Below are 12,046 nucleotides of genomic sequence, written 5' to 3'. Positions count from 1 at the left end.
CACTCCTCTGCCAGGGTGTGTCCTGGGGAGGAGGGGATCCCCTCCATCCCTTGCCATGTGAGACAGTCCAGGGAGCTGGACCTAGGTCATGAGAATGGGTGAGCTGGCCCTACCCCTGGCTGGCTGAAGCTCTGGAGAGAGCAGAGAGAGAGCGGCTTTGCACCTGGGCAGCACAGTAGAGCTGGCCTTGGTGGAGGGGCATAGGTGAGCCATACCAGGAGTGTGAGAGCTACTGGAGACCCTCCGGCTACCTCCCCCTCCTCCCTCACAGCCTGCTCTAGCTGGGAGAGCTGGCCCTTTGGGGGGGAGAGCAGGAAAGCTAGCCCCGCCCCCACTATGACAGGTCCTACATCTATTCTGAGTCCTACATCTGTCCTAGGCTACACAGTGGAGCTGGCCCTGATGGTGAAGGCACTGTTAAGCCAGCCCCTCACAGGCTGCAGCACTTGGGAGAGTGGGTCCCACACCTTAACTGGGCAGCACAGTTGAACTAGCGCTGGAGGAGTGGGTTTGGATGAGCCAGGAGGGCATGAGAACTGACCCAGCCTCCTGCTGATGGCTGTACTGGGTGGCCTTCTCTGAGCAGTGCTAGAGAGCCTGCTTTGGTGGTGTAGATAAGGGAGAGCCAGCCTCAGCCCAGATCCAGGGCTCTGAATTGACCCAAGAATCTATGTAATCTGCAAAGGGTTTTAGACACATAAAAGGGCCAGTTCCGCTGTTCCAAAGTTGCAGGATCTCTATGACACCGGGCAACAGCAGTCCTGATGAGGATCCAAGATTGATGGTGTCACAGAAGCCAGAGATCTTGAACCAGACCAATGACTCCTTGCAATGACTATTTGCAAGTGAAGATGTGTGGACAGAGGGATATACTGTGGGACACACTGTGACACACTACAGCTTCCACGATGAGATAGATGTTTTCTATGCTTTGGTTATTGTTTGTGTATGTGTGTTTTATGGGGTGGGGGAGGGTTACAAGGTTGAGGGGACAGGGATAGGAGCAGTACTGGGGTGCATGATATGAAACTCACAAAGAGTCAATTTAAAAGTTTTAAATAGGGCTGGAGAGATGACTCAGCGGTTAAGAGCACTGACTGCTCTTCCAGAGGTCCTGAGTTCAATTCCCAGCAACCACATGGTAGCTCACAGCCATCTATAAAGAGATCTGATGCCCTCATCTAGTGTGTCTGAGACAGTTACAATGCACTTATATATAATGAGTAGATAAATCTTTAAAAAAAAGTTTTAAATAAAGTAACCAGTGGATGTAAGTAAAATGTTGCAGTTATCTTAGCAATACTGTAGCAAATTAACTAAGGGAGCTCTAGTTAACAGCTGGTCCATTCAAAAGTGCAGATAGACAACATGGGCCTGGAAGTGGAGGGCCAGTCTGATGGGTTGGAGCCTCACCCTCTGGTACTGGATGTTACTAAAGGTCAGAACTGAATCGGATTGCTTGAAATCAGTATGGGTGATGAAACTCCCACACATCTGGTGTCAGCCTGTTGTGAGAGTAGAAAAGGAAGAACCTGTTCCCCACAGTCTCAGGACAGGTTAGGAGATTAATTCACATTAGTTGGATATTCAGTTAAGCAGACCAGTCACTTGATTACGGTTATATGAGGTCCAGAACCTAGCATTAACCATCAACAGAACAGCCAGAAGATTATCTCCTGCTGAACATCCGTGCCCCAGGGGCTTGGCACAAAAAGTCAGAGCAGCTTATCTTTGGGCCTCTGTTAGCCCTGAGAAGCCAGGAAAGAGTGTGAGATGTTGGGAAGCCATGACTACCGAAGTTCCTGGTGTGGCTGAGAGGCCTCTCTGTCTCACAGCCTTGGGCTATGCTTCTGGTCAGTCCCATTTCCTTTCTTGGTCTGACCTCTGGACAGAGGATCTCAGGGACCAGACAGGGCACAGAGCCTGGGGAATGCTTCTGGGTTGGAGTTGGAGCTGCAGTGACCTGAAGAGTCAGAGTCCATGCAACTCTTGATAGTGACGTCCAAAAGGAATGAGAACCAGCTACAGATATCCACAGTTTTCAAGCCAGGCTTCTAGATTTCTAAATAATAATTCTGTTGTTTTTTTTGGGGGGGGGGGCGCTTGGTTATTTTTGTTTGTATCTGTCTTTATTTTTAGTTGTTGTTGTTGTTTTGTTTTAGAGACAGGGTCTTACTATGTTGCCCTGGCTATCTTTGAACTCACTATGTAGACTGCCCGGGCTGGCCTCAAACTCACAGAGATGTGCCTGCCTCATAGAGACAGTCCTTAGTGCTGAAATTAAGGGCGTGTGTCACCATACCTGACTTGGATTTTCTTTTCTTTCTTTCTTCCTTCCTTCCTTTCTTTCCTTTTTTTTTTTTTTTTGGCTTAGACAAGGTCATGCTATAAAGACCAGGCTGGTTTTGAACTCATGATCCTCTTGCCTTGGCCTCCAATGTGCTGGGAGGAATGGTATGTGTCACTCTTCCCTGCTTTTTGTTTTTAAAGATTTATTTATTATATATGAGTACACTGCAGCTGTCTTCAGACACACCAGAAGAGGGCATCAGATCTCATTACAGATGGTTGTGAGCCACCATGTGGTTGCTGGGATTTGAACTCAGGACATCTAGAAGAGCAGTCAGTGCTCTTAACCACTGAGCCGTCTCTCCAGCCCCCTTCTCTGCTTTTTAATTGCCTTTTGGTGGGGGGTTGTTTTGTTTTTTCTTCACTCAGGTCTCACTCTTAGGCCAGGCTGACCTCAAACACTTGGACTCTGGAGGCCCTTCTGCCTCGGGCTCCTGAAGACCTAGGCAATGCCTTCTTACTTTCAATGTCTTTATCCACCCCTCCCTACTTCTTTCTTCTCAGTTGTTCTTTTCAAAATGCAAGTGCAGAAGGACTTCTACTTACAAGTCCTGCATCAAAGAACTGGGAGAGGACACCAAGGACAATAGAATCTGTCAGAACTGGGGGACAACACAAGTTCCGATGGAGTCACTGACTGCAGAGGCCAAAGGACGCGGTAACTGCTTTTGTAGCATGTTAGAGCGTCAGAAGACCATAGGCTCTTGCTTTTCAATGGCTGCCTTTCCCAGTTCCCTAATTATATCTTTCTTACAATTCTCCGAGGGAAGTCTGTCAGGTCCCACGGGCACCTCAGCTGTCTAGTGTCTTGAAAAGCAGCTGCTTCTGGAATGTGGGATGTGTGCAGCTTATCTACTTGGTGTAGGCCGGCAAGACTTGCAGCCCAGTGGCTCTAAAGGAGACACAGACATCAAAAGTATCCATGATGATTAACAGGGCTTGAGTCTGGTTTTTGTTTTGGTCAGCATTTCTGGCTGACACCCTTCCAGGTGCAACCTTGTCCTGTAACTTGGGACTAGGGAGTGTTCAGGAAGGGAGGTTTTCCTAGCTGACTTCTTCAGTGGGCAGTCAATCTCTAAAAGATAGACTTCAAAAGGCAGCTAATCTGAGAGAGAGAGAGAGAGAGAGAGAGAGAGAGAGAGAGCACGCTCAAGAAGAAATTTCTGAAAACTGGGTCTTGGGAGGGACAGGAGGTTTTTGTGTATTTTCAGAAGGAACCAGACTCGCACCATCTTGCCTCACTGATGAGGAAGAATACTCTCAGGGTCATGGAGGTCAGTGTAATGCTGGAGTCACGCTGGGAGCTGGGAGCTAGGGCTCTGTCCACAAAGAACTTTGGTTCTAGCGGCCAAATTGGAGGAAGATTTGCTGCAAAGACTGGAGGTCCTTTTATGAAAGTCCCGAGGCAGTAGAGCTGTGGAACTGCTTGCCTGTAGCCTCCCTTCATGAAAACACCATTCCACTCCCTGAGAAGTCTCACCTGCCTGCTCTGTATGGCACTGACCCAGTTCCTAGGGGTCATCTCAGGACACTATAGGAATTTGATTTGGGGAATCTGGTTTGTGTGCTCTCTCTCTCTCTCTCTCTCTCTCTCTCTCTCTCTGTCTTTCTCTTTCTTTCTTTCCTTCTTTCTTTCTTTCTTTCTTTCTTTCTTTCTTTCTTTCTTTCTTTTTTTTGAGCTGAGGACTGAACCCAGGGCCTTGCGCTTGCTATCCCCAACCCCCTCTCTCGTCTTTCTGTGTCTGTCTGCTGTCTGTCTATCTCTCTCTGTCTCTCTGTCTCTCTGTCTCTCTCTGTCTCTCTCTGTCTCTGTCTCTCTCTCTCTCTCTCTCTGTGTGTGTGTGTGTGTGTGTGTGTGTGTGTGCGCGTGTGCTTATTCTCAGTCCCCTCCCTTCTCACCTCTCTCTATATATTACATTTTATTCTATGTGTATGGGTGTTTTGCCTGCACATATGTCAGCACACCACATGTGTGCCTGATGCCTAGGGAAGCCAGTAGAGGGCATCAGGTCCCCTGGAACTGGAGTTACAGATGCTTGTGAGCCACCACGTAGGTGCTAGGAACCAAGCCTGTATGACCAACAGCAAGTCCTCTTACACACTGAGTCATCTCTCCATCCCCTCCCTTCCCTTCTTTTTTTTTTTTTTTTTTTTTTTTTTGGTTCTTTTTTTCGGAGCTGGGGACCGAACCCAGGGCCTTGCGCTTCCTAGGCAAGCACTCTACCACTGAGCTAAATCCCCAACCCCCCTTTCCTTCTTTAGAAGGAATCTCAGCCCCTAGTTGTGCAGAGAGAGCTCTCAGGACAGGAGAGTCTGGCAGGAGTCAGAGTGAAGTGCCTTTCCCCCTGCTGAGTGGTAGAGTTGAGCAATAGGAATTCATTATTTGTGTGATCCTCAGTGAGTGCAGAGTCCCTTTGATGAGACCTGCTTCTAGCCATGAAGGCCTGCGAGCCAAACTCCCAGAGGGTCCTACCATAGACCCCCCTGTGGTCTTTGCCTTGAGTCTTTTCCCCAGGCACGCAGTTCAAGCAGGGGAAGGCTGGGGAGTTGTGGAGGGGTAAAGTTAGGAGAGGCAGCTTGGGCTCTGCTTTTTCTGGACATTTGGTCCCTGCCAAACCTCTATTATTTCAGAGGGGTGGGCATGTGTCCCAGGGCTCCCTCTCCCCCTGGAATGATTATTAGGGACATAAGAGGACACTCATATGGGGAGACCAACGTCAGTAGTGAGCTGACTGAGATCAGAATTTGAACCGCAGGTCTGGAGGCCTGGCAGCCAGTGACTGCTGGGTCCTGGTAAGTGATCTGCAGTTGCCTTTCACCCTAAGAAGGCTGGGCTGCCTCAGGAATGGTTTCACCAGGAGTGAGAAGAAATGGTAAAGGCGATAAGTTATTCTCCACGGGTAAAGTGAGCCAATTCAAGGCAGATTAAAGTATATAAAGGCCGGTTTATTGGGAACAAGACCAAAGCCAGAGAAGTCACCTAGGGGAGGGAGACAGAGAAGAGGGGGGAGAGAAAGAATATGAATGTACACTAGGAAAGAGAAAATGCAGAAGGGTGGGGTGGGAGGGTCCAAAATGTCTGGATTATGTAGGGATGAGCTTGTGGGGGAGGGGAAGCCCAGCTGGAAAGTTCGGGGCAGAGGGTGGGGTATGCCATCCTTGGTGCTCCATAGCAGGAAGGGACTGAGGTTTTCTGGGAGAACCTGGAAGCCAGGTAGACTTTTGGTATGTTAAATATGCACCTCAGGTGTTCTGCCTGGGTCTCAATCCCTGCAAAAGAAACGAGGAGAGCAAACTAAACAAGAGGTGGTGCCTGTGTGAGGAGATGGCAGTGGTTAGCTTGACTGAAGCCTTCTTCATACAGCCTGTACATGTATTGGGATTTCCCAGCACCCTTATCTCAAAGGGGAAAAAAGAGACCACTTGTCTGTCTGTGTCCAGACTTCCTCCACCCATAACTTCCAGTTCTTCAGCCCTTTAGGGCCAGCGGGTTCCAGTTCCAAAAAGAATGAAGTCCCTGTATTAAAAAAATTATCTAGACCGAAACATGGCAGAAGTTGGGTCCAAGTCAGTGCTGTTCGCGTGTCTCGGTAACATTTGCCCGTCACCCATTGCAGATAATCGGGCCATCGACAGACAGCAGCGCTGTTTCCGACTGGAACGACTGGAACGTGGGCCGGCCCCCAGACCCAAGAGCTGTCAGCTGCCTAAGAATCATGGCGTTAGCACAGCCCATAAGGCAAGACAGATTACAAGAGAAGACTTTGCCACATAGGTTCTATACTGTGTCTGGATGAAAGCAGTCTGAGAGATTTGAATAGAAAAAGTAGTCAAGTTAAAAACTGCAAAGCTGGGGCTGGGGATTTAGCTCAGTGGTAGAGCGCTTACCTAGGAAGCACAAGGCCCTGGGTTCGGTCCCCAGCTCCGAAAAAAAGAACCAAAAAAAAAAAAAAAAAAAACAAAAAACAAAAAACTGCAAAGCTAACCTTGAGCTACTTGGGAGCTATGGTCCACAGACACAGCTGAGGTTTCCTATTACGTAAGTACATTTCAGGTTTGGAGCCTCCGTTAAGATGGGCAGGATGCATTCAGTTGTATTACATGACAGGTTTGGGTCTTATGAGGATACTGTCCATCATAAACCATTGCTAGTTTTTCTTTTCATGTCCTCGCAGGGCAACGACTCTGACTTCGAGGTGGTGTGCCAGGAGCGCCTTAGATGCTGCAAGGCCTTCCTGGAGGAGACTCACTAACTGGTCCTAACCAGCACCACTGAGTGACTCACTCATCAGTGCTGTCCCCAAAGGTGCTGGCCGTCCTCAGTCCCAGACCCCACCTCTCTTTTCAGCTTAATACTGGATATCTTTAAAAATAGCTGTAGGTGGAAACCAGGCATATATTCAGAAGGATAGAAACATTTGAGTCAGACAATTTGAGGTGTGGCTAAGCATTTTTAGACAAACTAAATCTCTGACCTTGTTGTAATAATGGAAGAGTGAAACACGCAACTATGGAACAGAAGAAAACCCAATAATGACCTACAAGGTCCAGGTCAGCCTCTGAGCCCAGCAAGCCTGAGGAGCTCGGTCTAACCAGAGTGTGTGCATGGCCAGCACCCAGTGTGTTGTTTGCTTGCCTTATACCTCTCTATTCTAGTCTCTTATTGTGATAATACCTCCGTCCAGGCAGCCTTCTCTTTAACACTGCAAGAGTTCAAACCCGGACACACCGAGGGGATTCGGGTATTTAAGAGGAGAAGCCGGATGTGACAATGGGCCTGGAACTCCAGCAAGCCATCCTGGACTATATGGTGACACCTGTGTGAAAGACAAATAAACACTAACAGGCAGGAGCAGCAGATTGGTAAACACCTTTAACCTTACTCAGGTTTGTCTAGTTTCTCGACCTTTGTTCTTCTTTGAGCCACTTCCTTAAAAAAAAAAAAAAAAGTGTGCTTAAATAGTGGTGTGCGTGGGGTTGGGGATTTAGCTCAGTGGTAGAGCGCTTGCCTAGGAAGTGCAAGGCCCTGGGTTCGGTCCCCAGCTCTGAAAAAAAGAACCAAAAAAAAAAAAAAAAAAAAAAAATAGTGGTGTGCGTTTGCAAATGTTCTCTCATCAGCATTTTACAAAGTTACAGGCAAGCATGAGTGATTTTAGTGTATTTTCAGAAAAGGGGGGGTTGGGGATTTAGCTCAGTGGTAGAGCGCTTGCCTAGCAACCACAAGGCCCTGGGTTCAGTCCCCAGCTCCGAAAAAAAGAAAAAAGAAAAAAAAATGAAGAAAAAAAAAGAAAAGAAAAGAAGAGGGACCTCAAATTTATATTGATATATGTCAGAAAGGATGGTGAATTAAACCGGAACGCTATCAAATAAAACTAAAAATACAAAAAAAAAAAAATTTAAGAAGCACCTCTCTAAGAACAAATGAGAAGATGGGAAAGAAATTCCTGACCAAGTCTCTGTGACGTTAGAAAAGGCTTCTAACACTCACATAAGAGACTTGGTCTCCAACCTCACAATTTGACTTTTGTTTTTAAGATTTATTTATTTATTTCATGGAGTACATTGTCGCTGTCTTCAGACACACCAGAAGAAGGCATCCGATCCCATTACAGATGGTTGTGAGCCACCATGTGGTTGCTGGGATTTGAACTCAGGACCTCTGGAAGAGCAGTCAGTGCTCTTAACCACTGAGTCATCTCTCTAGCCCCAACAATTTGACTTTTAAAATCTCTCTCCCTCTCCCTCCCTCCCTCTCTCTCTCTCTCTCTCTCTCTCTCTCTCTCTCTCTCTGTGTGTGTGTGTGTGTGTGTGTGTGTGTGTGTGTGTGTATTGAGGGAGGGAGGGAGGGTGACGTGTGCATGCAAGGATAACCTTGTGGAGTTATTTTCTTCCTCTGCCTTTGCACAGGTTCCAGGGATTAGACTCAGATCACCAGGTTTGTATGGTAGATTTACCCACTGAGCCAGCAGTTCTCAACCTGAGGGTCAATACCATCAGAAAACACATATTTCCGATGGTCTTAGGAATCTCTCAACCATAAACTTATCTTCATTGCTACTTCATAGCTGTTGTTTGCTACTGAGCGGTGGCTTGGTCCCCAGGACTGTCGGAAATATGTTTTCCTGTGGTTGAGGACTGCTGCTCCTGAGCCATCTGATCAAAGCCAAAATCTTCCGTTGACCCAGAAATAAATTCATCTTCGAGCTGAGGACGTCTTGTTTGCCTTTGTCAACAATGTCATCCTGCCCGCCAGTGTCACAATGAGTCACCTAGGTCACCATGACGCTTCTTTCAATGTGTGTCTTACTTTTCTACTTCTGTACGGAGTCACCATGGCCAGGACAACTTATTTTAAAAAAAGTATTTAATTTGAGAGCTTATGATTTCCGAAGGTTAGAGTTGTTTGTCTTCCCAATCTTGTCTGGGTTTATAAACCTGGCCTTTCCAAAACAACGAAGGAGGGAGAGAGAAGTCCAGGGGTAGAATTCCACATTCCCATCCTGATTTGGGCTCCTTACCTATTCCCACCCTTTGCAAACCTCAAAAGCCACATGATTTCTTGGATCGTGTGTGGAACAAAAAGGAATGGGGGTGAATTCCAAAGGTGGGGGTGAATTTTGGGGAAAAGGGGGAAGAGGAGACTAGGGGGGGGGGGAGAGAGGAGAACTGAAGTTGGGATGTAATACCCAAAAGAAGAATACATTTTTTGAAAAGGAAAAATAAAAGAACGAAGGAATTTAGGGCTGGGTGGACTCAGTAGAGGAAGGGCCTGAGATAGGGGTTCTTGAGAACCTGACTTAGTGGGAGTGTGGAGAGAGCGGGGCAAGGCAGTGAGGAAAGTGACACAAATTGTACTCTAAGCCAGGTGTGGTGTGGTCCCCCTGCAATCCCAACACTCTAGGATTGAGACTGGCCCAGCAGGACCTCCATGTCAGGGTCAGCCTGGGCTGCAGCATAAGACTGTCTCAGAAGTTCAAAACCGAGCCACAAAAGCCCGTTCGCAGCTGGAGTCCGGTTCCCACCCGATCACAGGATCCCAGAGGCGCTTGAGACATACAAAGTCAGTGAGTACCTGTGTCCTTCTGAAATTGAGAAACTGCGTTACCACATCCACAATTAGTCTCTGGGATTGTATGATTAGTCTGATTTCCACATCAGACTGGATCTGTGGTTTTGAGGTGGCCCTGCCCTAGTATAAGGGCATCACTCAGATGTACCACACAACATACAAATCACCACAGACTACTGACTTAGACCTGGAGTCTTCCTGAGAACGCCAAGTCCATAAGCAGAAATTACGCAAGGGCGACCTCTATCTTCCGAAAGAGAAACTGCAGTTTCCCACTTCATGCGGAAGGAACACAGTGTCTGCCAGGCATTCTACATTAATTAGTGTCTCATTTTTCAAATGTCTTTACCTAAATGTCCCCAAACCCCGCCATAGCTCAGCAAAAGGAGGCTCAGAGAAGTGAATCAATTCCCTGAGTCCCTGAGATGCCTGGGAAAAAGGCATCTTTGGGAATCGACCCACGTCTGTTCTGTCCGAGGCCCAGGAAACTGTTGAACCCCACCAGGCCTTCTGCTGCTCAGTGTAATTAAGAGCAGAAGCATTGCCTCAAGCCCCGCCTCCCTTCAGACAAGCTGAATCGGAAATAGCCTTGAGCCCAGGTGGCTTTTTACTTAAGACTTGTTTGCATATTTGAGTGCAAGGGACAGTCTTAAGTCCAACATGCGGTGGGGATGGATACCCAGCGTGTATCTTCCTGAGACAAAACAGAAAGGTCGCCTACTTTTTCTCATTTCCTTTTTTTTTTTTCTCGGAGCTGGGGACCGAACCCAGGGCCTTGCGCTTGCTAGGCAAGCGTTCTACCACTGAGCTAAATCCCCAAACCCTTCTCATTTCCTTTTATCTGTCCCATCCCGTGGTCGTCCCCGTCCCATCCCCCACCCCCACTCCTATTCTGTTTCTCGTCAGTCCCAGCCCCCCACCCCACCCCCGTTGTCTCCCGTCCCTCCCACTCACAAGGGCTCTGTTTGGATGCAGGACACCTCCAGCCCTCAAGTATTGTCCTGGTGACTCACCTTTGTCCAGAGAGTTATGCAAATGAGGTCAGTGACTCTGTTCCTTTTAGATAAACAAGGCTGGGGAGGTGAAGACCTTGCCCAGGCCCCTAGTCCAGCAGGAACCGGACCCCTTGATGTGGATTGGCTGGGAGACGATAAGAAGGTTCTGAGGTCGGATATGCCGAGCCTGAATGGGGTCTGTGAGTTCCCGGCTTGCTCTGTGGGGTCAGAGGTCATGGAGCTGGCTGAGAGTGCACCCTGGTTCCTTGTTGACTTATACATGATAAGAATGCTGTCTGGCTCCACTGACGTGCCCTGTGTAACCCCAGCTAACTATTTAACTTCTCTTGCCGAGCCCTGGCTCCTTCAGAGCTGTGCACACAAATGCAGTTGATGCAACAAAGCTTTAGCAAAATGTGAGAACGCGAAGGAGGCTGGGCACCTGTCTCCCGTGGGGTCAGGCACCAGGCTGATGCCCGATCCGTGAGAAGACACTGCCCTGATGCCATGGAGCTTACGGTCTCGCGGGAAGACACTGATTAAGACGGGAGCGATTCTCCTATGAGGCATGGGTGGTTGAGTTGGGCAAGCAGGCATGAGAGTTACCATTCTGCCCTCTGTTAACGGGGAGAAAATTAATTCTTTAGAACATGGCTCCCGCGGGTTGGGGATTTAGCTCAGTGGTAGAGCGCTTGCCTAGGAAGCGCAAGGCCCTGGGTTCGGTCCCCAACTCCGGAAAAAAAAAAAAGAACCAAAAAAAAAAAAAAAAAAAAAAAAAAAAAAAAAAAAAGAACATGGCTCCCCGGGTAAGAGGGAGTGACGGCCCAACGCAGTTCTGCCTCACTAGCCCATTTCAAGTGCTTCCTCTTGGAGACTGAGTTTCCTCCCTCACTTGAGTGTTTTTGGAGCAGCGAAGGGAGACGCGTGAAGAATGGCTTCTAGACTAATCCTAAAGGAGAGCCACAGACACATCCACAGTGTTCTAGCTTCCCCGTGGCTGCTCTCCCACACCCAGGCAAGGCTCACCTACACCGAGCCTTTTTTAGTTTTTATTTATTTATACACTTATTATGCATAGAATTCTGTCTGCCTGTGTGCCTACAGGCCGGAGAGGGTACCAGGTTGTGAGCCACCATATGGTTGCTGGGAATTGAACTCGACCTCTGGAAAAACAGCCAGTGCTCTTAACCTCTGAGCCATCTCTCCCAGCCCATTTCTTAGTTCTTTACGCTGTAGTTCTCCTACTTTAGAACCTCCATGCATACAGTGCCCGTTGCTTGGAAAGTTCTCCCCACCTCTCTATTTAGCTAATTTCTATCAAGGGCCAGGGGCCAGACCACCTTCTTCAGGAAGCCCTCCTGGACTCCTTAGGCAGAATCCTACAGCTTCTGCTGTAATTTGAAGCCAAAATGTATCCCTACCCTCAAAGACCCTTTGGTTAAACATTTCTGCTCCATTCTGGGTTGCCTCTTTAAGTGGAGGCAAGTTTGGTCACAGGATCACCTTGAAAGGCTTATCAGAACTCTGGACCTTTTCTGTTTCTCACGCAGTTACTCTATGTACTAAGATTGGAGACTTCCCTGCCCTCAGCACCTGGGTGCTAGGCTTACAAGTGTGCCACCATCTTCCCTGT

General features: G+C 48.1%; 1 long non-coding RNA gene across 1 annotated transcript; it reads right to left on the bottom strand.

Annotated features, from left to right (window-relative positions):
* Window positions 1–5,274: 5,274 nt before the first annotated feature.
* LOC102548468 (uncharacterized) lies at window positions 5,275–11,194 on the bottom strand. The gene is made up of 3 exons (XR_361616.3): window positions 10,432–11,194; window positions 7,025–7,166; window positions 5,275–5,619 (listed from the first exon to the last, which is right to left on the bottom strand). It is a non-coding gene; the product is annotated as an uncharacterized LOC102548468 (long non-coding RNA).
* Between the last annotated feature and the right edge of the window lie 852 nt (window positions 11,195–12,046).

This window comes from Rattus norvegicus, chromosome 19, assembly GCF_036323735.1.
Source record: "Rattus norvegicus strain BN/NHsdMcwi chromosome 19, GRCr8, whole genome shotgun sequence".
Classification (NCBI taxonomy): Eukaryota; Metazoa; Chordata; class Mammalia; order Rodentia; family Muridae; genus Rattus; species Rattus norvegicus.
The sequence above is the reverse complement of the archived record's forward strand: the minus strand, read 5'-3'. Positions and strand labels throughout refer to the sequence as shown.